Source organism: Miscanthus floridulus, chromosome 9 (genome assembly GCF_019320115.1).
Source record: "Miscanthus floridulus cultivar M001 chromosome 9, ASM1932011v1, whole genome shotgun sequence".
NCBI lineage: Eukaryota > Viridiplantae > Streptophyta > Magnoliopsida > Poales > Poaceae > Miscanthus > Miscanthus floridulus.
The window spans coordinates 129,940,550-129,962,316 of NC_089588.1; the positions used below are offsets into that span (position 1 = coordinate 129,940,550).

Genomic DNA, 21,767 nt, shown 5'->3' on the forward strand with positions numbered 1-21,767 from the left:
ACAATCTCAGTGGAACACGATGAGGTGACTACCCAGTTCACATTAGACAAGATGAAAAACTAGGTTAAAACTTTTCTTAACATAAAATAACATCATTTGCATGCCTTGATTCCAACGTTGGTCAAAATTAAAACATACAATTATTCTTATACACTAATTCTACATCACCGTTGGGCAGAAATAGAATTAATGCGTAAATCTTTAACTTTCACAACTATTCTTACACACTAATTCTACATCACCGTTGGGCAGAAGTAGAATTAATGCATAAATCATTAAAATTATCAACTTTTCTTATACACTAATTCTACTTCACCGTTGGGCAGAAGTAGAATCAATGCATAAATCATTAAAATTACGATATTGTTATTAACAACGTTGGTCAGAAAATAACAACATCATAATCATATCAAAACTCTTTTCTCCAATTAAATACCGCATTGGTTCAAAATAACTGGAGAATCAATAATTTCTTTAGCAGCGGAATAACTTTCTTTTTCTCCAATTAAATACCACGTTGGTACAAATTAACTGGAGAATAAACAATTTCTCTTTAGCAGCGGAAGAAGAATTCAATTTCTTGAATTTTACCCTCAGGGAAATTCACTTTTCCATTTTCTTTAAGCCATTAATCATCAATTTCCAGGAAATAAAGATTTACTGAAAAAACTTTTATTTCACCAGTTAAATATCATGTTAGTACAAAATAACTGGAGAATATACTTTTCTTTAGCAGCGAAAAAACTTTCACTCAATTTCTTGAATTCTACCCACAGGTAAAAAATACTTTTTCTATTTTTCTTTTGAGCCAATTTATTCATTTTCCAGGAAATAAATGTTTGCTGTAAAAAGGAAAAACAAAAAACTGAATCAATTCAATTCTGTTCACTCGGCCCAGCCTTAAAGCGGCCCGGCCCACTCCAGCACGCGCACAGTCGCCGCGCTGGCCCCGCGCCCAGGCCGCAACCTGGGCCTGTGCCGGGAAAGTAGCCCGGCGCTCGCGCCCGCCTGGGCTGAGTTTGGCCCAGTCGCGCTCCGCCGTCGGATCACATCCGACGGTCGCCCGGCTGTATCGCTCGAATAGAAAAGCCGACGCCGCGTGCCCCGGGCAAAACCCTAGAGCATTTCTTCGCCGCTCTCTCTCTCTTCATTCTCTTTCTGTCGCCGCTTTCTTCTCAGCTCTCCTCACACCGCAGCGAGGCAAGCGCAACCGAGAGCAAGCGAAGGCGTCCATGGCACCGCCGTCGGCCCCCTCGCCGGCGTGCGCGCTCCCCAGCGGGTGAGCGCGCCGCCGTCGAGCGGCCCTGGCCGTGGTGACCCCTTGGCCGAGCCAGTGAGCAGCGAGCCTGGCTCGGTCTTCTTCTCCCGCGCCGGCGAAAAGGTTTTCCCGACGCCCGACGAGGTGTTTCCGTTTCCCTTTCCCTTTCTCCTTTCCCATCCCCTTCTTTCAATTCTATTTGGCTTGCATTCTTCTCTTTTCCGAAGTTATGTGGGGAATGGGGTTAGGGTTAGGGTTTCTTTTCTTTTTAGGGTTTGATTCCGATTGGGATGAGGGGATTAGTCTTTCTGTTTTCTTTTGATTTCTTTTCCTTTTCGGAGTTCATCCGAATCTCTTCCCTTCTTCCCCTTTTCTTTCTCCGATTTGGACTAATCTACCGGAGTACAAGCCCGCGGCTCTCCTTCTTTCTCCTCTTCCTACTCTTGGTGACCGAAGGAGGAAGACGAGATGGCGCCGCCGTGGAGCTCCTCGCCGGCGTGCGTGCTTGCCCAGTTGCGGAGCATGCCGCCGTCGAGTAGTCACGCGATGGTGCCCTGTTGTTCGCGCGCGCCAGGCTACCCAGCCCGGCGGCTCTGTCTTTCTCTCGTCGGCCATGGATTTGGTCGACGGCAGTGACAGGACGGCTAGGCTCCAGGTAGGTAGCCTCATGACCGTCCTCTTTCTCCATTTAGGGTTCGAGTTCCATTCCGATCCGATCTGGATCGGTATTTTCTTTGTTTTTCAATCTCTGAAAACCCTCTCTCTGATCTAGGGTTAGAGTTACACAGAGTGAACCTTGCTCCGATACCATTGTTAGGATCGATGATGTGTATGTACCTTTCTGTGTAACCCGTATATCCGGATAGGCTCCTCGCCCTTTCAGTAGATGCACCGCAGCCGGTGCCGCGGTGTAGAAGACGTTCAGCTCCGGCGAGATGAAGTCCAGTGACGCCGGCGGTGTCCTGCAGAGGGAGACGGCGGTGGTTGGGGCACATCCCGTCGCTGGCAGCATCTCTTTAGATCGGTATTAGGGTTTCTCTTTGGGTGGGTGTGGCGGCTCCGGTCAACCTCGTCATCCGAGCCCTCACCCCCACATTCCTTTTATGTGTGCCATGCGACAGGGGCCCTCCAACCGAGTTAGGGTTGGGCTCCCCCGATCAGGGAGCAGAGATAGGGCCCAATAGGCCGTTGGGCCTATTGGTGGAGATCAACTAACATTAGTATCCCACCTCCATGTAGACATAGCTGATTTTTTATCACTGTGTAAGGCGATGATTTATGTTAGGAATCCTAAACCCTAGGATTTGGTGGGCTTTGTGAAATTAACCTTGCTGGCTGACCCTCCACTGCTGCTTGTGACCGACTAGGTTCATGATAAATATTTCAATTTCATCATACAAATTTGGAACACAGATATAAAAAATTATTTACATGAACATGCAGTTTTTTTTGGAGGTACACGAATGTCACAAGCTGTTTCGCTACTTCACTCTTATATTGCAGATCAACATAGATGTAGCAGAATTGCCGATCGAAGATGATGTCGGACAAACAGTTGATCAACAACAAGACAAGTACAGGAAGCATGCTGACGATGATGTGAAGTCGATAGTCTCGAACAAACTGATAAAAGCATCATCCTGACATAATAAACTTAAGAAGTCAAGCAATGCAGAAGTCCCGCCACAAGGTGGGTGGTCTTCAATTATATCTTCTTTATTTATTTGTGAATTAAATAAAAAATACTATCTCCTAGATTGCAAGTATATTATTATAACTCCACGAGGAGTCTTCGAAAAAAAAAACTCCACGAGGAGAGAGTATATATTTTTTTTAAATAAGATTTAGAGAGTATATAATAAGATAATACTACTAGGCTTGTTTGTGCTAGGTGGCGTCGATCGACCATTACTGATCAATCTGGAGTGATCAGCCACGAGCTGCATATGCTAACTTTAATAATATGTTATCTGGGGCAGGACAAACTAATTGATAAATAAACTAATAATTGAGAATTTCAACGACGCTCAGAGATGCTGGTTACACGTGCATGCACGTTCGTTTTGAGTATAGTCCCCTCCATCCCAAAATAAATCAATTTTAGAAAATGACACCAAATAAGTATATAGTAAAAATATATTTCATGATGTATATAGTAATACTAAGGTCTTGTTTAGATCCAGGGTGTAAAGTTTATGGGTGTCACATCGGATGTTATATGGGGGCGTCGCATGGGATGTTTGGATACTAATAAAAAACAAATTACAGAATCCGCCAGTAAACCGCGAGACGAATTTATTAAGCCTAATTAATCCGTCATTATCACATGTGTTACTGTAGCACTTTATTGTTAAATCATGGATTGATTAGGCTTAAAAGATTTGTCTCGCAAAGTAGTCGTAATCTGTGCAATTAGTTATTTTTTAGTCTATATTTAATAGTACATGCACGTGTCCAAACATTCGATGAGATATAGTGTAAAGTTTTGGTAGAGGATCTAGACAAGGCCTAAATTAATGTCTTAAATATTGATGCACTTTTCTATAACTTTGGCTAAACTTATGACAATTCTAGAAGCTAATTTAATTTGGAACAAAGAGAGTATATAATTATATATGTCCATTTCAAGGATCTTTAATTAGAAGTCATGACACTACCCAGCAATTTTTTTCTGTGACGGACGAAACCGTCAGGGAAGCCTCTACTGGTTAAGATATGTATAAATAAAAAAAGAGTAGTTCAAACAAAATAAGAGGAGAAAATGAGAAGAAAATTAAGAAACACGCAATAAAATATTCCATCACAGCTGTCGCAAGACGCGAAGAAAAATACACAGGTCTTACAAAGATTGCAAAAACAAATAGCACCATGTTTCTTTTTAAAAATCTGCAGTCCTACTATTAACCACGTCAAATTAACGGTTGATTTTTTTAGCATAATTATTTATGACATGTGACTATATATATATTTCTGCAGTGACTGAAACTAACATACTTCTTTATCAAGAATTGTTCATTTGTTCTACTTTTTTTTATCGGATGCCTCCCAATAAGGGCATATTCTAGGCAAAAGATTACAAAATAAATTATGAGGCACGAGGACTGTATGACAAAATATAAATTAGCATCATGCGCTTTAGAAAAAGCACGCAATACTTATAATCCACAGAAAAAAAAACTAGCAAGAAAAACACCACAACAGTTTCCTCATTCAAGATTAATTAAGTTTAGAATTGAAAATTCTGTCATACAGGCTTCGTGCCTCATAGTTATTTGTCATTTTGGAATAAGTTATATGTCCTGTCTGCAATAAAAAATATATTTGTTCCTTACATCAAAAAAACCTTTGAGCAAAGCATGGATCAAAGAACATAGGTAGTCAATGGAAATGCTAAAATTATAACTTCAAAATAATAAAATTATAAGATAATACTCCTCGGCAATAGAAAAATGATTGGCATAGCAGTCCTAATTTGTTAGAGAAGATTTCTTTGCAACAGAAGGATAGTAGAAAGGAACAATAGTAGAATAATAGGAGAATAATATATTTCGTAAGTTTTATGGTGCAAGACGATGATCCCCCTAGTTTTATCATTGATGTGTTATGGTGTAACTAATCTCAATCAATAAAGCTTGCGATTTGTCAAAAAGATTGCCTGGTAGTATAGCCATCCTCCACCATCTAGAAGGTTGTCGCTTGTTCTTCAATTGCGTTATTGTTTTCCTCACGGGACACTAATATATGTACTCCATCCATCTTGCCAGCAACTTTCCTTTTAATTGGAATCATGCATCTTCCGAGATCTGCCATGACAGCCACTCTCCGGATAATCCGTATCTGAATCCAAACATTTAATATCCGACCGTATCTTAATCCGAATACTCAAAATCAGATTTCTGATATGTATATGAGATGGATATCAATATTCGAATGATCCGATCTGGTTCTATGGTCCGAAAAGAATATAGGATATAATATGAAATATAGGAAATAATGCAGGATCATTGGTATCCTTATGTACCGATGTGGTTTCATCCTTAGTCTTAGCTGCCAGCACAACATATAAAAATTCAAAATGAAGTTGCAATTCGTACTTTACGCTATTACCACACCTAGTCTATATATATAAATTTAGCCACGCACTACTACAGGAATCAATTTGCGCAGCGTGGCCAAAATGAACTCCGTGGCGGGCACCTCTTTTGCCCGCCACGGTTAACCGGTGGCCGGCCAGCGAGGCCAGCCACCGAGGCGCCCGCTGCGGGAAAAGGGTTTACCACGGCGGGCCACCTTACTTGCCCGCCGCGGTTAATACGATTTACCGTGGCGAGCTCTTTAAACTGCCCGCCGCGGTAAAGAGTTGATGTACCGAGGCAGGCGTTTTATCTTGCCCGCCGCGGTAAAGCCTGTACAAATATACAGCAACACCCCTTCGTCTTCTCCACGGGTCTTCCTCTCTCAAACTCATGGGGTGGAGGCTTTGCCCTAAAATTTGAGGAAACTTTTGATTTGAGTTGAAGGGCTTGGATTTGAGGGAGGATGACATCATAAGAGGTTCATAAAGGCTCTCCCTCTCTCCTTCCATCCTCTCTCTATTTCCATCACCTAGAGTTCTCTCTAGATCTAGATCAATTTTAATGGAAAAAATGATGTCATGTATTTCTTTAACTTTAGATTCATCATAGATGCATGCTTCATCTTTCACATCGTCATTTTCTCTCTTTTTCATGATTTTGGACGTAAAAATCATCAATTTCTCCTAATTCTTCTTTATTTAATGTTGATTGTGACGGATAATGTTCGCAGGTATGATGGATAGGTCGGAATGGATATACCGGATCAATAGAGTGAATGATCCGCGGTACCTCTTTGAATTAAGGAAGTTTATTGCTGCTGGTAAAGCTCACCGTGAGAGACTGAAGCGGATGACAACCATATGTCCATGTTCTCGTTGCAAGAACCTGAAAGCCCACCGAGACAGCGAGGTGCAAACTCATTTGATCATGTATGGTTTCATCGAGGGCTACATAGTCTGGACATTTCATGGCGAAAGAGTTGGTGCGAGTGGCGGTGCATCTGGAGTGAGCTCTTCGACGCCGACGACGACAGCACCACCGGTGAATAGAGATCCTTTAGGAGCACCCGGCTCCTCATCATCTTCAGCAGCAGCTGCGCCAGCCGACAGTGACAACAGTGGTCGTGATTACATCACGGTGGATGATCTAATGCAAGACATGGCCGATGAAGCCGGCGACGGTGGGGATGGTCAGGATACTGTGAGCCAACCCGAGGATGTGCAGCTTGTTGAAGATCTAGTCAAACACTTCGATGAAGACAATGTTGTGTTGGGTTGCCCAAAGTGGTTGGAGAATTTCAGAGAGTTGAAGTAGGCGGCAGTTGATCCTCTCTATAAGGACGGCGGCGATTGTCCGAAGGAGTGCACGGCGCTCCGTTTTAACCTCCATATGTTGATGTTGAAGGCTCGTCATGGTTGGTCTGACACTAGCTTCAATGAGTTGTTAAGCTACCTTGCCACCACGTACCCAACGGCTAACAAGGTGCCCGCCAATACTTATCGGGCCAAGAAGCTAATCCGGCCAGTGGCGATGAAGCTTAGAAAGTTTGATGCATGCCCTAACCACTGCATCCTGTATCGGGGCAATGAGTATGAGAATTTGATGAGTTGTCCGCACTGTGGCTTTAGTCGGTACAAGAAAAATGCTGGTTGTCGCGTGGATGCAGAAGACGAGGGAGGCTTGCGGGGTGGTCGGAAGAAGAACAAGAAGGGGGCAAAGAAGAGCAGTGCGGCCAAAGATATCTCGGCTCAGCAGGACGATGAAGAAGAGGGTTACACACAGAGGAAAAGTCCAGCACTGTCGGTGTGGTACCTACCCGTGACCGATCGCCTGCGTGCAATATTCGGGAACCCGGACGATGCCAAGCTCATGTCCTGGCATGCATCAGCTGACCGCCTGAAAGACGATGGCAAGCTACGGCACCCATCCGATGGCAAGCAGTGGAAGGATTTCGACGAGGCCTACCCGGAGTTTGGCAAGGAGCCCATGCATGTTAGGTTCACGCTGAGTACCGACGGGATGAACCTGTTCAGTGAGCTTAGCAGCTCGCACAGCACTTGGCCCGTCGTGCTCACCATGTACAACCTACCACCCCATCTATGTCAGAAGCGTAGGTACCTTATGCTGACCATGCTTATCTCCGGACCGAAGCAGTCCGACAATGATATAGATGTGTTCCTGGAGCCGTTCATGGAGGAAATGAAGATACTATTTGATGTTGGGGTCTAGATGGTGGATGCATCCCGCAAGGAGAAGTTCACACTAAAAGCAATCATCTTTGTCACCATCACCGATTACCCCGGTCTCTTCTCACTGTCGGGGCAGATCAAAGGGAAGACCGGCTGCGTAATTTGCATCGACGGGACCTGCTACACTTACCATAAGGGATCCAATAAGATGGTGTACACGAGGCATAGACGGTTCCTCGCCAAAAATCACAGGTATAGAAGAAGTATTATGAACAAATACTTTAACAATCAGGACGAGCCGCAGCGTGATCAACCGACGCAGACTAGTTGGGGGACAAAGGTGTATGAGATGGTCAAGGACATGGATCAGGTGGAGTTTGGAAAGAAGAAGAAGCCGCCTGAAGAGGGGACCAAGCAGACAAGGAAGTGAAAGTGGGACCAGACGGAGGAAGTCCCCGCCGCCGTTCCTTTCAAGAAGAAGTCAATTTTCTTCAAGTACCTGTCGTATTGGAAAACACTGAATACACCCCATGCCATCGACTGCATGCACCTGGAGAAAAATGTCTTCGAAAGCACGATCGGTGTCTTGCTGGACATCAAGGGCAAGACAAAGGATGGTATGAAATCATGGACGGATCTTGTCAGTCTGGGCATCAGGCCGGACCTTCACCCGGGACCGTCTCAGAATGGTAAAGTCGATATCCCGGGTGCGGCCTGCAACCTAATGCAAGACGAGAGGATGGCTTTTCTTAAGTTGCTTAGGGGTATCAAGGTGCCGACTAGTTTCTCTTCCAACATCAAGAGCCTGGTCTCCATGAAAGACCTCATAATGACCGGCTACAACTCACACGACTGCCACGTCATGCTGACGGTGTTCCTACCAATTGCGATTAGGGCTATCCGTCCAGAGTACGTGAAGATGATCATCACACGGATGTCATACTTCTTTAACCGCATCACCCAGAAGGTCATTGATAAGGCTGAGCTGCCTGCCCTGAAGGAGTTCATCGCGGAGACCCTTTGCCAGCTCGAGATGTGCTTTCCACCATCTTACTTTGATATTATGCCACACCTAATGATGCATATGGTCGATCAGATCCATCAACTGGGCCCCATGTACCTACACCAGATGTGGACGTACGAGCGGTTCATGTCCACCCTCAACAGATACGTCCATAATTGCGCTTACCCGGAGGGCTCTATGATCGAGGCATACACAACGAAGGAGGCCATAAACTGGTGTATGAGGTACATAAGAGATGGGAGGGTGATTGGGCTGCCTGTCCATCACCACGATGGCAAAACCTCAGGGATGGGGTGCACAGGCCGAAAAGTACGCACCGATGTGGCAAACCGAACGGTGCAAGAAGCTCATTACAGCATCCTTCATCAGTTAGTGAGCATGGAGAAATACATTGAAAAGCACCTGGAAGAGATCTGCGCCGCTAATGACGGACAGCGCACGGAGGCATGGGTCCAGAACCATCACAAGTGCAATTTCATAGAGTGGCTCAAAGAGCAACACATACCCCTTTAAGGATGCCCTAATGAAGATACGGAGACCGTTAAGAGGCTTGTGTTAGGCCCATCCAGCCAAATCACCACGTGGCAAGGGTATGACGTCCAGGGCTACAGGTTCCACACGAAAGACAAGGACAAGAAGAGCTCGGCACAGAACTGCGGTGTTCGATACGAGGGCGAAGAAGAGTCCATGGGCCAGAGGAGGAAATACTATGGGCAAGTCGAAGAAATATGGGAACTTGACTACGGCCAAAACCTACGCATAACCGTCTTCCGTTGCTAGTGGGTCAAACCGAATACGGTTGCAGTGGACAGTTATGGGCTAACCACCGTGGACCTCAAAAGTATCGGCTACAAAGATGACCCGTGGGTACTAGCAACCAATGTCGCGCAAGTGGCCTACTATATATATGCAGAGGACCCAAAAAGGCATGTGGTTGTGTCCGGAAAGCAGCGGATTGTGGGAGCTGATGGGATGTAGAGTCCCGAACAATACAACAACTACGCAGAGCTCGAGCTTTTTACCGATCATCCAAAGAAGATCAAGGCCGTCGAGGACCGATTCAACAAGTCCAGGATGATGCCGTGGGCCCGCCCCGACGGTGAGAAGAGGACGGTGAAAGCACCTGCACCAAAATGATATATGTATCCCAGAGACATATATGTAATAATATAGAGCTCAATCTATTGAAGACAAGTTTTGTAACTTATTATTAATATCATGGAACCATACTACTCTACTAGTACTACTGAATCTACTACTACTACTATACAATACTACTCTACTAGTACTACTCAACCTACTACTACTATAGAATACTACTACTATCTATTGTACTAATACTACTCTCTACTACTCACATGTACTCTACTACTACACAGCACTACTCTACTACTACTACTACACAGCACTACTCTACTACTAAAAGTTTTAGATTAATAATAAATTTTAGATTAATAAGTTTTAGATTGATAATATCAGTTTTAGATTAATAACAAATATCCGTGGAAATATTAACAGTGGCGGGCACGTAATAGCGCCCGCCGCGGTTAATCTATTAATCGTGGCGGACAGTCTAAGGTGCCCGCTGCAGTAAACATTTACCACGGCGGGCGGCTTATATTGCCCGCCGCGGTTAATCCATGGCTATATATGTGCCGCTGCTCGCCCAAATTTTCTAAGTCTTTCGCGCCGACCCCGAAGGGCTGCCGAAATTTAGCGCCGCCGCCGCCATCCTCGCCGCCGAGCTCCTCCGCGGTGACCCCCACCCCCGTCCTCCTCCCCCCGTGCCCGTGCCCTACCCCTGTCCTCCTCTCCCTTGCCTGCGCCCCGCCCCCGTGCTCCTCCGGCGCCCCATCCCCAGAACCCTAGCGCCGGCCACTGAGAAGTCTCGCGCCGCCGCCGAGCTCCTCCGCGCTGGGCCCCGTCCCCGGAACCCTTGCTCCGGCCGCTGAGCTCCTCCACGCTGGGCCCCGTCCCCAGAACCCTAGCGCCGGCCGCCGACACCGAGGGTCGCCGTCGCCCCCACTGACCTTGGTCGACCACACCGCCGTCTACTGCCTACACTCGGTAGCTTGATGCAAATTTTTTTATTTGTGAAAGTTTTTTGGGATGGCTAGCTACTACTTATCCCCTTACTGGTACTCTACTGCTTGATGCAAAATGGTACTTGTATTACCTATTTCTCTGTCACATACTACTGCTATTATTATCAGGCATACTTGTATTACCTACTACCTATTTCTCTCTACCACTGTTGTCTTACTACTGCTGCTGCTACTCTGAATTCAACTTAACTGCTATACTACACTTGGTGAACCGTAGCATTTGAATTCAATTCTTTTTGCTGCTATGATGCCAAAGAAATTTGTGACAAAATTCTGAGCATATGCCACTGTCTATGATGCACCTTGCCTTTAAACTGATCACATGCTAAATTTGTGAGAATTTTGAGATGAATTGGTCACTCTGCTGCAATTTTGCCAAATTTGATATAATTTTGGTGGTGGTGCTACCTATTTCTCTACTTAATCTATTCCTATATTGTCTGCTACTACTGTCCTCCTATACTACTCCTATACTACTGCTATACTACTGTTGTATACTACTACTAGTATACTACTACTAGTATACTACTTTCTAGTAGTATACTACTACTACTGCCTACTACTTTCTAGTAGTATACTACTAGTAGTATACTACTACTACTGCCTACTACTACTCCCTCCTCCTCTACTCCCTCCTCCTCTACTGCCTACTCCTCTACTATGCCTACTACTATACACTGCCTATACTACTCTATTGCTCTATGTGCTCTACTACTACTGCCTACATTATTGTACTACTACCTACACTCTACTGCCTACACTACTCTACTACTGCCTACTACACTACTGTACCCCTTCTCTACTACTGTACCCCTTCTACTACTTTACTACTCTAGTACTGTGTTTATTATTAATGATGTGGCATATGCAATGATGTGAACCCTTTTATGCTGAGGCAGCGGCGATGATGATCGAGTGCCCCCACTAAACTAGGATGGCTTGTATACCAGATACAAGCAACCAGTTTAAAAGCGATGTGATGACAATGGGGCAAATCTGAGCCAACTACTACTACTTTACTACTCTAGTACTACTCTACTTTACTACTCTAGTACTACTCTACTTTACTACTCTATAACTGTGTCTATACAACTGAAACATGTATTCATTGTAGCTTTCCAATGGCGGAGGAACCGATAAGCGAATGGCGCTACCCTACCCCTAGTGCATCATCATCAACTAGCCTCGAGAGCCAAGTGTCCGTGACACCGAGTCCAACAAAGAAACATCGTACAGAGGAGGAAGATGATCCGACCTACCAACCGAGGGACGACGAAGTTGAAAGTGCGCGGTCACCAAACCCTGAACAGATGCCGGTGGTGCCTCGAGAATTGAATTTCGAGGAGGAACAAGTCAGGGACAAAGAACCCCCCCCCCCGCTCCATCTCCAACCACTTCAAGCAAGTCTAGGGGTCAGAGGACAAAGCTGAGAAGGGGGGAACACGGGAGGCACCGGAGGGAAACCCACAGTGAAGTCCATGTGATCCATGAGGTGGGACCAGAGGGAAACCCGTTGTCGCCACCCACGATCCTTGCCAAGTTCAGCAACCAGGTGGCATGTATAGTCAAGGACAAGGTGGAGATCACTTGGGAGGAGTGGAACAATGTCCCGGTCGACTACAAGACACATATCTGGGGTGAGGTGACGAGGAGCTTCCATTATCCCGAATACGCTGATCTAAACAAGTGCAGGGAGTGGGTCATGCACATGGCAGGAAGAGCCTTTAGAAACTTCAAGTCCATGCTGACCAGGTACTACCTGAAGCTAGTCAAGTCACCCTGTGTCAAATGCACTATGGTGAAGGAACATCACTGGGAAGAGTTATGCAAACAAAGAACAACAGAAGAAGCAAAGGCAAAGAGCGCCAAGTTTAGCACACTCGCGAAGAAGAACCTGCACCCCCACCACTTGGGCATGACTGGGTTTGCTGGTAAGAGGCCCTAGTGGCGGGAGGAAGAAAGGGCTAGAGCTGCCGCCGGGCATCTCGATCCGTACAACGGTGTAGACTTGAGGGCTAAGGACTTCATCTATGCCCGCAAGCCGAAGAAGCTCAAGGAGGGCGCGAGCAAGTTCAATGAGCCCAAGTTCGAGGAGGTGGAGAGGGCTCTCATCGAGGCCGCTAAATCTAAGGATAGCTTCGAGGTTCGCAGGGGCCAGGACTTGCTGACCCAGGTGCTGGGAACCCCCGAGCACCGTGGCCGCATCCGTGGCATGTCGTCGAAGATGAGCTGGAACTCAGTGGAGTCATGGCAATCTGACGCTGCCACATACAGGTCAAGGCAGAGGTACAAGGAGGGCATCTTTCAGAAGGGCTATGATCAAGGCGTGGCCGAAATGATCAGCCGGTCCATAAAAGAAGCCTTCACGATCAATGACCCAGATATGGTGTTGATGAGGTCACAGATGCTTCGCCAGGCTGGCGTGGCCATGCCTCAAGTTCCACAAGGGTAGACACAAGAGCAGCCACTGCCGATGATCGAGGATCGCCCAAGGCACCCCGTCGACGACATCCGGGAACCCATGTGCGTCCACCTCACGATCCCATTCGGCAGGGCGAAAAAGTTGACCGTGGGTGAGGGTTACATGCACCCCAAAGAAGATATCAAAGATTTCAACCAAGACCAGATCCCTGCCAACTATGCTGCCATGATACTTACATGGTATGCGACCGAATACGAAGAATTTGAAATGAAATATCCAACTGCAGAAGGGGTAACAATCCTTGGAGCTGCCATGGGTTCCGAAGTCCTATGGAACAAGGACGACATAGAGATCATTCTCTCGATGCCGACTTCTACGTTGACGGCGACACCAGCATCACAACCATCCATTGCCGGATCTTGTCCCCCCGATGATCCGGATCACGGCGACGGCGATGACGAAGGCAATGGCGGGGGTGACAAGGGAAGGAACTCACCCTGAGGCTCAAGCCCTCACCCTCGTTCTCCTCCTCCAACAACAAGTCCACCTCCACCTCCCGGCAGTCCGTCTAAGGGCACGAGCAAAGGACTGGGAGGCACGGAGGAACCGGGGGCAAAGACACCGCCTGCTGCCATTGCGAGCACAAGCCACTATCCTCCACCGCCGGCGAAGACTAAAGGCGACCAAGGGCAGCTCACATACTCACTTGAGTTTGAAAGGTATGGTAGCGGCGAGCATAATTTGCTAATAACTTTTATTTGCCATAATATGGTACTAACATTTCTATCCCAGGCCGAGATCACCTTTCCATCTATTTTCTGAATCGGATGACTGCCCCGGCCATTACGAGCATGGGAAGTTCATGATAACCAAGGCCCAGCTCGTCGACGAGGAAAGGTGGGAGACAAGGAGGTTTCATCTCTGGTACATGGAAGCGGCAAAAGCTGGCCTGCATGGTTTTCTAGTCAAGGTTGTGGCGGAGTACTTCCACTTGCTCGGCAATGATGTAGAACTCCAAGTGGACTTCCACGACATGTACAGACTACTGCGGGAACAAGACCTTGACATCGCCCAAGTCACCTTGTTCTCTATGTAAGTGATGAATTGCGAGTTTCACATATCACCTGCCTTTGAATCGGTCAAGACTACTTATATATGCCACGATGGCTTGTCCTTGCAGGTTGATGGCCTATATATCTAAGGAACTAAAACTTGATGTTATCTATCTATCTCCAATGCATATTGCTCAAAGAATCGTCATTGGTTACCACCTAGATAACAATCATCCAACCATGAAAGACTTGACCAAGCGACAGAGAGAGGCTCATAGGAAGAAACTGAAGGACAATGAGAAGTTGAACATTTCAAAGTACATACTAGGAGCAGTGAAGAAGATCAGGGGAAATGGGTGTATCCTAGCTGCCTACCACTTTGGGTAAGTCGAAGACATGCCTGTAGAGATAAGTGGGTAGCTAGCTAGTATTATTATTTCTCGTCGTAACCTGTATTTTGTTTCAATAGCGCAGCCAAGGCCTCGAGGGTCACTGGGTTGCATTTATCATCTACACTCAGGATGGTAGGGCCTGCGTATTTGATTCGTTGACAGTGCCAAACTTAAAAGGGTACAAGGCCTTTGAAGATTGCCTCAGAGTGTAAGTGACTGAACTGTCTTCTCATATGCGTTCTAATGCCCTGCCTAATACTAGTACATTTCGTATAGCGCTTATAAGGAGTACGTGAAGGATCCTGAATGCTATGATCGAAGAACAGAGAATTTTAAGGCTAAGCATAAGAACCGCATCAAAATCAGACGCAACTTTCCGGTAAGTATTTGAAAGGTTTAATTGTGCTTTCCATTCATATGCGTTCTAATGCCTGTGTTGTAATGCTTGTGTATCGATCATGCAGTGTGCCAAACAACCGGTAGGATCACAAACCTATGGCTTCTACGCCTGTGAGTTCCTGAGGGCGTGCAAGCAGTATAGCAGCAGTTGGAGGGTGCTCAAGAATGGATTGAACTGGTCGAGAGACGTGCAGAGCACCCAACACTCCTTCAAGCAGACAAAGGCGGACATATGTAAGTTTGTCTTAGACAAATGCGTGCTTGAAGGGGCACGTTCTTCAATGAGAACAGCCCGCTAGCGATTTTACCGGAGTACGAGAGGCTAAGGAAATGGCCCACGATGATGCGTCCGCAGGATTACTCCTTAGGGCATGTATAACGACTTTAATATGTAAATGTAATGAATTAACGATGACAAGAACGACTAAGTGAATGTATATATATGTATATTATCTCATGTGTAATGCCTGCATACTTTTTAAGTTTCATCTGTGAAATCTGGATGTGATTTGAATTTGAATTTATATGCCTGCTGTATTTTTTTAATTCAGGAAATAATTTACCGAGGCGGGCAAATAATAAACCCCGCCACGGCTAATGAATATAACCGCGGCGGGCCACAAAAGTTGTCCGCCGCTGTAAAATAATTTACCGCGGCGGGCGGTGTAACGTGCCCGCCGTGGTAAAATTATATTTACCGCGGCGGGCACGTTACACCGCCCGCCGCGGTAGATCGGTTACCCGCGGCGGGCAAAGCCGCCCGCCGCGGTTAAGCCACGATTTACCGTGGCCTCTAGGCCGCGGCAAACGGCTTTGCCCGCGGCGGTAAACCGAAAACGTCCGCCTCCAGTAAAGTTTGTGTAGCAGTGACGGTCGCCACCATCATGTCCAACGGGCATAAACAGAAAGATCGAGCACACGCAATTAAAGTAGGTATAGCCACAATGGAGAAGGTGCTCGTGGCTGTGGGCGTGGTGGTGGTGTCCGTCATCCTCTCCAAGCTCATCAAGTGTTTGCTCGTCACCAAGCCAAAAAAGCTTAAGCTGCCCCCAGGGCCATGGACGCTGCCGTTGATAGGCAGCATGCACCACCTCATAAGCAACCCATTGCCGCACCGAGCAATGCACGACCTCGCGCACAAGCACGGGCCGCTCATGATGCTCTGGCTGGGCGAGTTGCCCACGGTGGTGGTGTCGTCGTCGCAGGCTGCGCAGGCGATCACCAAGACGCACTACGTAAAAAAGATTTGCAGGGGCGGGTGAAGACCGTTTTTATGGGCGGTTTGTCCAGCTGCCCCTATGCAAAGGTCTCTACAAATTATGTATTTATAGGGGCGGTTCTCAGACTGCCCCTACAAATCGATTTGTAGGGGCGACTGGATATTAAGCCGCCCCTACAAATCAATTTCCAGAAATTACGAAAAAAGGGCAAAAAATAGCAAATTTTTTTTAATCCGAGGAGGACCCCACCGGCAGCCACACACCCCACTCTATGACTATAGCATTTTTTTAAAGATTTTTGCACACTTTGCGTCGACTGGCATTCAAAACCGCGACCTCTCCCCCGCGCGTCATCTCCTCTACCACTACACCTCACGTTCACTTGTGTCTACGATCCATTTTGGTTCCTCACATGTTATACAAAACGAAGCATAAATTGATTGTTTGAGACCCTAAACTAATTCAAATGAAAAAGTTGTCAACTACAAAGTTTTATAACTTTTCGAGATCTACAACTTTCATTTTGGTAGTTTCTCCATCCGAGGTCATTTATAAAATTTGAATTTTAAATTTGAGAAATTCGAACGTAGTTTTCCATGACAAGATGATTTCAAATGAGAAAGTTATCAACTACAAAGTTTCGTAACTTTTCAAGATCTACAACTTTCATTTTTACTGTTTGTCCATCCGAGGTCGTTTAAAAAATTCAAATTTTAAATTTTTGGAAATTCAAACGTATCTTTCCTTGACAAGATGATTTCAAATCAAAAAGTTGTCAACTACAAAGTTTCATAACTTTTTGAGATCTATAAGTTTTATTTTGGTTGTTTCTCTATCCGAGGTCGTTTACAAAATTTGAATTTTAAATTTTAGAAATTCAAACGTAATTTTCCTTGACAAGATGATTTCAAATTAAAAAGTTGTCAACTACAGAGTTTCATAACTTTCCGAGATCTACAACTTCTATTTTGATCATTTATTCATCCGACATAGTGGTAATAACATTGTTCACAAATGTTACATATGCCTCTTATTGTTTATGAAACTACAAGAGAGAGATGTAAATTTTATGAACAATGTTATTTCCACTTTATCGGATGAAGAAATGACCAAAATAAAGCTTGTAGATCTTGATAAGTTCTGCAACTTCTATGTTCATGATTTTTTCATCTGAAATCAATTAGTGTTCCAAAATAACGTTTGAAGTTGTCATTTTTTGAAATTCAAATTTCAAATAGATAAAACACAGTCACATGAAAAGATGAATAAAATAATAGTGTTAAGAACACAATAAATTGATAGGGCATGATTTTAGAAATTTTTAGAAAAAAAAACATCAAATTTGAAGTTAGTACGAGGGAGAAAGACTAGTTACAAGTTTTAGCCAGAGATTAAAAAGAGAAATAAGAGTTCTTCAACAATTTTAAATTTTAATTTCAAACAGTATTTTCAAGTAGTAAATGATCTCAACTGAAAACGTTGTCAACTACAAAGTTTTATAACTTTTCGAGATCTACAACTTTCATTTTGATTGTTTCTCCATCCGAGGTTGTTTACAAAATTTGAATTTTAGTGCTTAATTTTTAATATTCGGCGTCTATTTGTAGGGGCGGCTCTATATTGAGCCGCCCCTATAAATCCGATTTGTTGGGGCGGTTGGATATAGAGCCGCCCCTATAAATCGGCCGCCCCTATAAATCTATTTATAAGGGCGACTCATTTGACAACCATTTGTAGGGGCGGCTCAATATAGAGCCGTCCTAAAAAAAAAAAGTAGACGTTGCTAGAAACCTTTTTTTCACGTAGCGACGCACGACATCACGTTCGCTGACCGTCACAAGAACAGCATCCTCGGCATACTCACCTTCAACGGGTGCCTGGTGTTCGGGAGCTACGGCGAGAAGTGGCGCCAGCTCCGCATGCTCTGCATGCTACAGCTCATGAGCACCGCCCGCGTGCACTCGTTCCAGCGCATCCGTGAGGAGGAGGTGGCACGGTTCATGCAGAGCTTCGCCACGTCCGCCGCCGCCGGCACGGTTCATGCAGAGCCTCGCCACGTCCGCCGCCGCCGGCACCGTGGTCGACCTGTCCAAGATGATCTCTAGCTTCGTCAACGACACCTTCGTCAGGGAGTCCATCGGCAGCCGGTGCAAGTATCAGGACGAGTACCTGGATGCCTTGGGCACTGCGATCGGGATGATCGCGGAACTAAGCGTAGCTAACATCTTCCCGTCATCTAGGCTGTTGTAGAATCTTAGCACGGCGCCACACAAGGCAATGGCGTGCCGCGACCGGATGACGCGCATCGTTGGGCAGATCATCCGTGAGATGAAGGAAGCCATGGACCGGGGGTGACAAGGCTTCAAACGAGAGCTTGATATCTGTCCTGCTCAGTCTGCAGAAAGAGGCCAGCTTGCCCATCGAGCTCACCGATGACATCGTCATGGGGCTCATGCTTGTAAGTCGTGCGCGTTCCCAATTTCTCATCACTGGGCCTTAATTTCTTCTCCTCCACCGTCTTATTCTCTTGATTATCATCTGGTGCCGCTGGTGCATATATGTATGATCGATTGCTGCGTTCATTTGTTCTACTACTAGGAATTGTTTGGTGCGGGCAGCGACACCTCGTCGACCACGCTGACCTGGTGCATGACAGAGCTAATCCGGTACCCGGCTACCATGGCCAGAGCACAGGCCGAGGTCCGGGAGGCCTTCAAGGGGAAGACCACCACCATCACCGAGGACGATCTCGCCAGGGCAAACCTTAGCTACCTCAAGTGTGTGGTGAAGGAAGCTCTCAGGCTGCACTGCCCGTTGCCGCTCATCCAACGCAGATGCCGTGAGACATGCCAGGTCATGGGATACGACATTCCTAAGGGCACATGGGTGTTCGTCCACGTTTGGGCCATTTGCAGGGACGCCAAGTACTGGGAAGATGCTGAGGAATTCAAGCCAGAGCGGTTCGAGAACACCAACCGAGACTACAAAGGGACAGACTATGAATTTCTCCCGTTCGGGTCTGGCCGCCGAATGTGCCCAGGAGTAAACCTTGGATTGGCCAACATCGAGCTTGCACTGGCGAGCCTTCTGTACCACTTCGATTGGAAGCTACCGAGCAGAGTGGAGCCTAAGGATGTCGACGTTTGGGAGGCTGCAGGACTGGTTGGGAAGAAAAAGACAGGCCTGCTTTTGCACCCTGTCACCCGCATATCTGCTCCGGTTAATGCCTAATTAACGCCAACGGAATATATACGCGCTGCACGAAACAGTATTACGTGCTTTGTTAATGATATTGGGATATAAATGTGGCGCGTGGTCTATGTACTATCTCTATCGTCTCTATTCTGAAATAAAATATACAAGGGAGCTAGAATTCTTGTATACCTAAAAATCCCTTATATTTCACAACACGGGAAGTCAATCCAGTCAAGGCTTGTAATACAAGTGGATATGAACTTTGTGGGTGATCTTCCTTGATTCCTTGTGAGACTAGTCTTGTAAGGAACGGGATGCATGGTCATGGTAAGTCTAGGCCTAGTGGGTCCTTTTGTTGTATCTTTCTCTTCTTAATGAAAACATGTTTAGGCATGGTCACGGAAAAAAAAAATCCATTCAGTTCGACCATGTTTGTCATTATAAACACTCTTTGATTTTCTACTCCTATATTTTCTTGTAAGGGTTATATATATAACAAAAGTGAAGGAACTCGAATTACGGTGAATCACTTGGTTGGGTTTCATCTGGTATAACTTGTCCACTCAAGTTCCTCACATGGGTTGCTAGCATTTTCCTAGTGTACGAGGGATCGGCTCCGGCAATGCAGATCAGCATATCACGTATAGGGAATCAGGTGGGTAGCACATAAGACACAGATTTATACAAGTTCAGTTACAGGGTATCCTACGTCTAGTTGAGAAGATCTCTTATCTCATTTGCTCCGTGTTTACAGGAGCACTGATATCTAGTTGTCTAGAGTTGGTATATATGAACTTGTGTTGAGATACCGATTGGGGGCTCCCTACCCAGCCTTACATAGTCTGGAAGGTAGGGTTACAATCTGAGTCCCGATCGGCTTACATGAAGGTTTTCTAATTTGTTACAAGGAAATCTATGTACACAATCGGTGATTCCTCACACTACAGGAAACTGGCTCTTTGCCGACTGCAATTTTCTTTGCCAACTGTTTTTTTTTCGACACTCGGCAAAGAGGTCCCTTTGCCAACTGGAATTTTCTGCAGTCGGCAAAGCAGGATTTGCCGACTGCCTGGCTTTGCCGACTGCCAGGCAGTTGGCAAAGAATTGCAGTCGGCAAAGGCAGGCCATGGTTGACGCCATCCACACCGTCACCTTTGCCGACTGCCACTCCGTCAGCAGTCGGCAAAGGCGCAGGCTTTGCCAACTGCCATCCTCCCTGGCAGTCGGCAAAGAATTTTTATTTTTTTTGATTTTCGATCCCAGTTTTTTGTGTTGCCTTGATACAGTAAGTACATGATATATTCCAAGTTTGGGATCATTTTGATTTATTTTTCTATATTCCGTAGATTTTTTCTGTTTCTTTGATTTTTCCAGCAGCTCCAGATTTGAACTGCAGGTACATGAAATAATGGAATCCGGCCATTCAGAAAATGATATTCATGATGTTTGGAGCATGTTGAGGCCGTGTGCGGGGCCTTGCGTGAAATTTCGACCGTGTTGGTGTCGGAACACGCCGAGCCACGCGCGTGAAAAGTGTTTTTAAATTTTATAAAATCGAAACGGAGTCCGAAAATGACAAACTTGACGACGTGTCTTGTCATCGCATGCGGAGGCTGTGGTAAAAATTTGAGAAAGTTTCCAGCAAGTGGCGACGTCGGGTGGCTAAAACCACATGTGGAGATGTCCAGGTTTTAGCCACCCGACGTCGCCACTTGCTCGAAACTTTCTCAAATTTTTACCACAGCCTCCGCATGCGATGACAAGACACGTCATCAAGTTTCGTCATTTTCGGACTCCGTTTCGATTTTATAAAATTTAAAAACACTTTTCACGCGCGTGGCTCGGCGTGTTCCGACACCAACACGGTCGAAATTTCACGCGAGGCCCCGCACACGGCCTCAACATGCTCAAAACATCATGAATATCATTTTCTGAATGGCCGGATTCCATTATTTCATGTACCTGCAGTTCAAATCTGGAGCTGCCGGAAAAAATCAAAGAAACAGAAAAAATCAATGGAATATAGCAAAATAAATCAAAATGACCCCAAACTTGGAATATATCATGTACTTACATTAGCAAGGCAACACAAAAAAACTGGGATCGAAAATCAAAAAAAAAATTAATTCTTTGCCGACTGCCATCAGTGGCAGTTGGCAAAGGGCCTTTGTCGACTGCCAGGGAGGATGGCAGTCGGCAAATAATTTCTGAGAAAAAAATCAAAAATAACCTTTGCCGACTGCCAGGGAGCAGAGCAGTCGGCAAAGTATTTTTAAAAAAAAATAAAAAAAATAATTTTTTGAAAAAAAAATAATAGACCTTTGCCGACTGCGTCACATGCTGGCAGTCGGCAAAGGGAAAAAAATAAAAAAAAAAGAAAAAACGTCGCCTTATCCGCTCGGCCCGCCCTCCCCCTCCCCAAAATCCCGCCCGCC

At 45.8% G+C, this 21,767-nt stretch overlaps 1 pseudogene; it reads left to right on the top strand.

The window, feature by feature from the left end:
• Positions 1-15,861: 15,861 nt before the first annotated feature.
• LOC136484270 (zealexin A1 synthase-like) lies at positions 15,862-19,368 on the top strand (annotated as a pseudogene).
• The last annotated feature ends 2,399 nt before the right edge of the window (positions 19,369-21,767 follow it).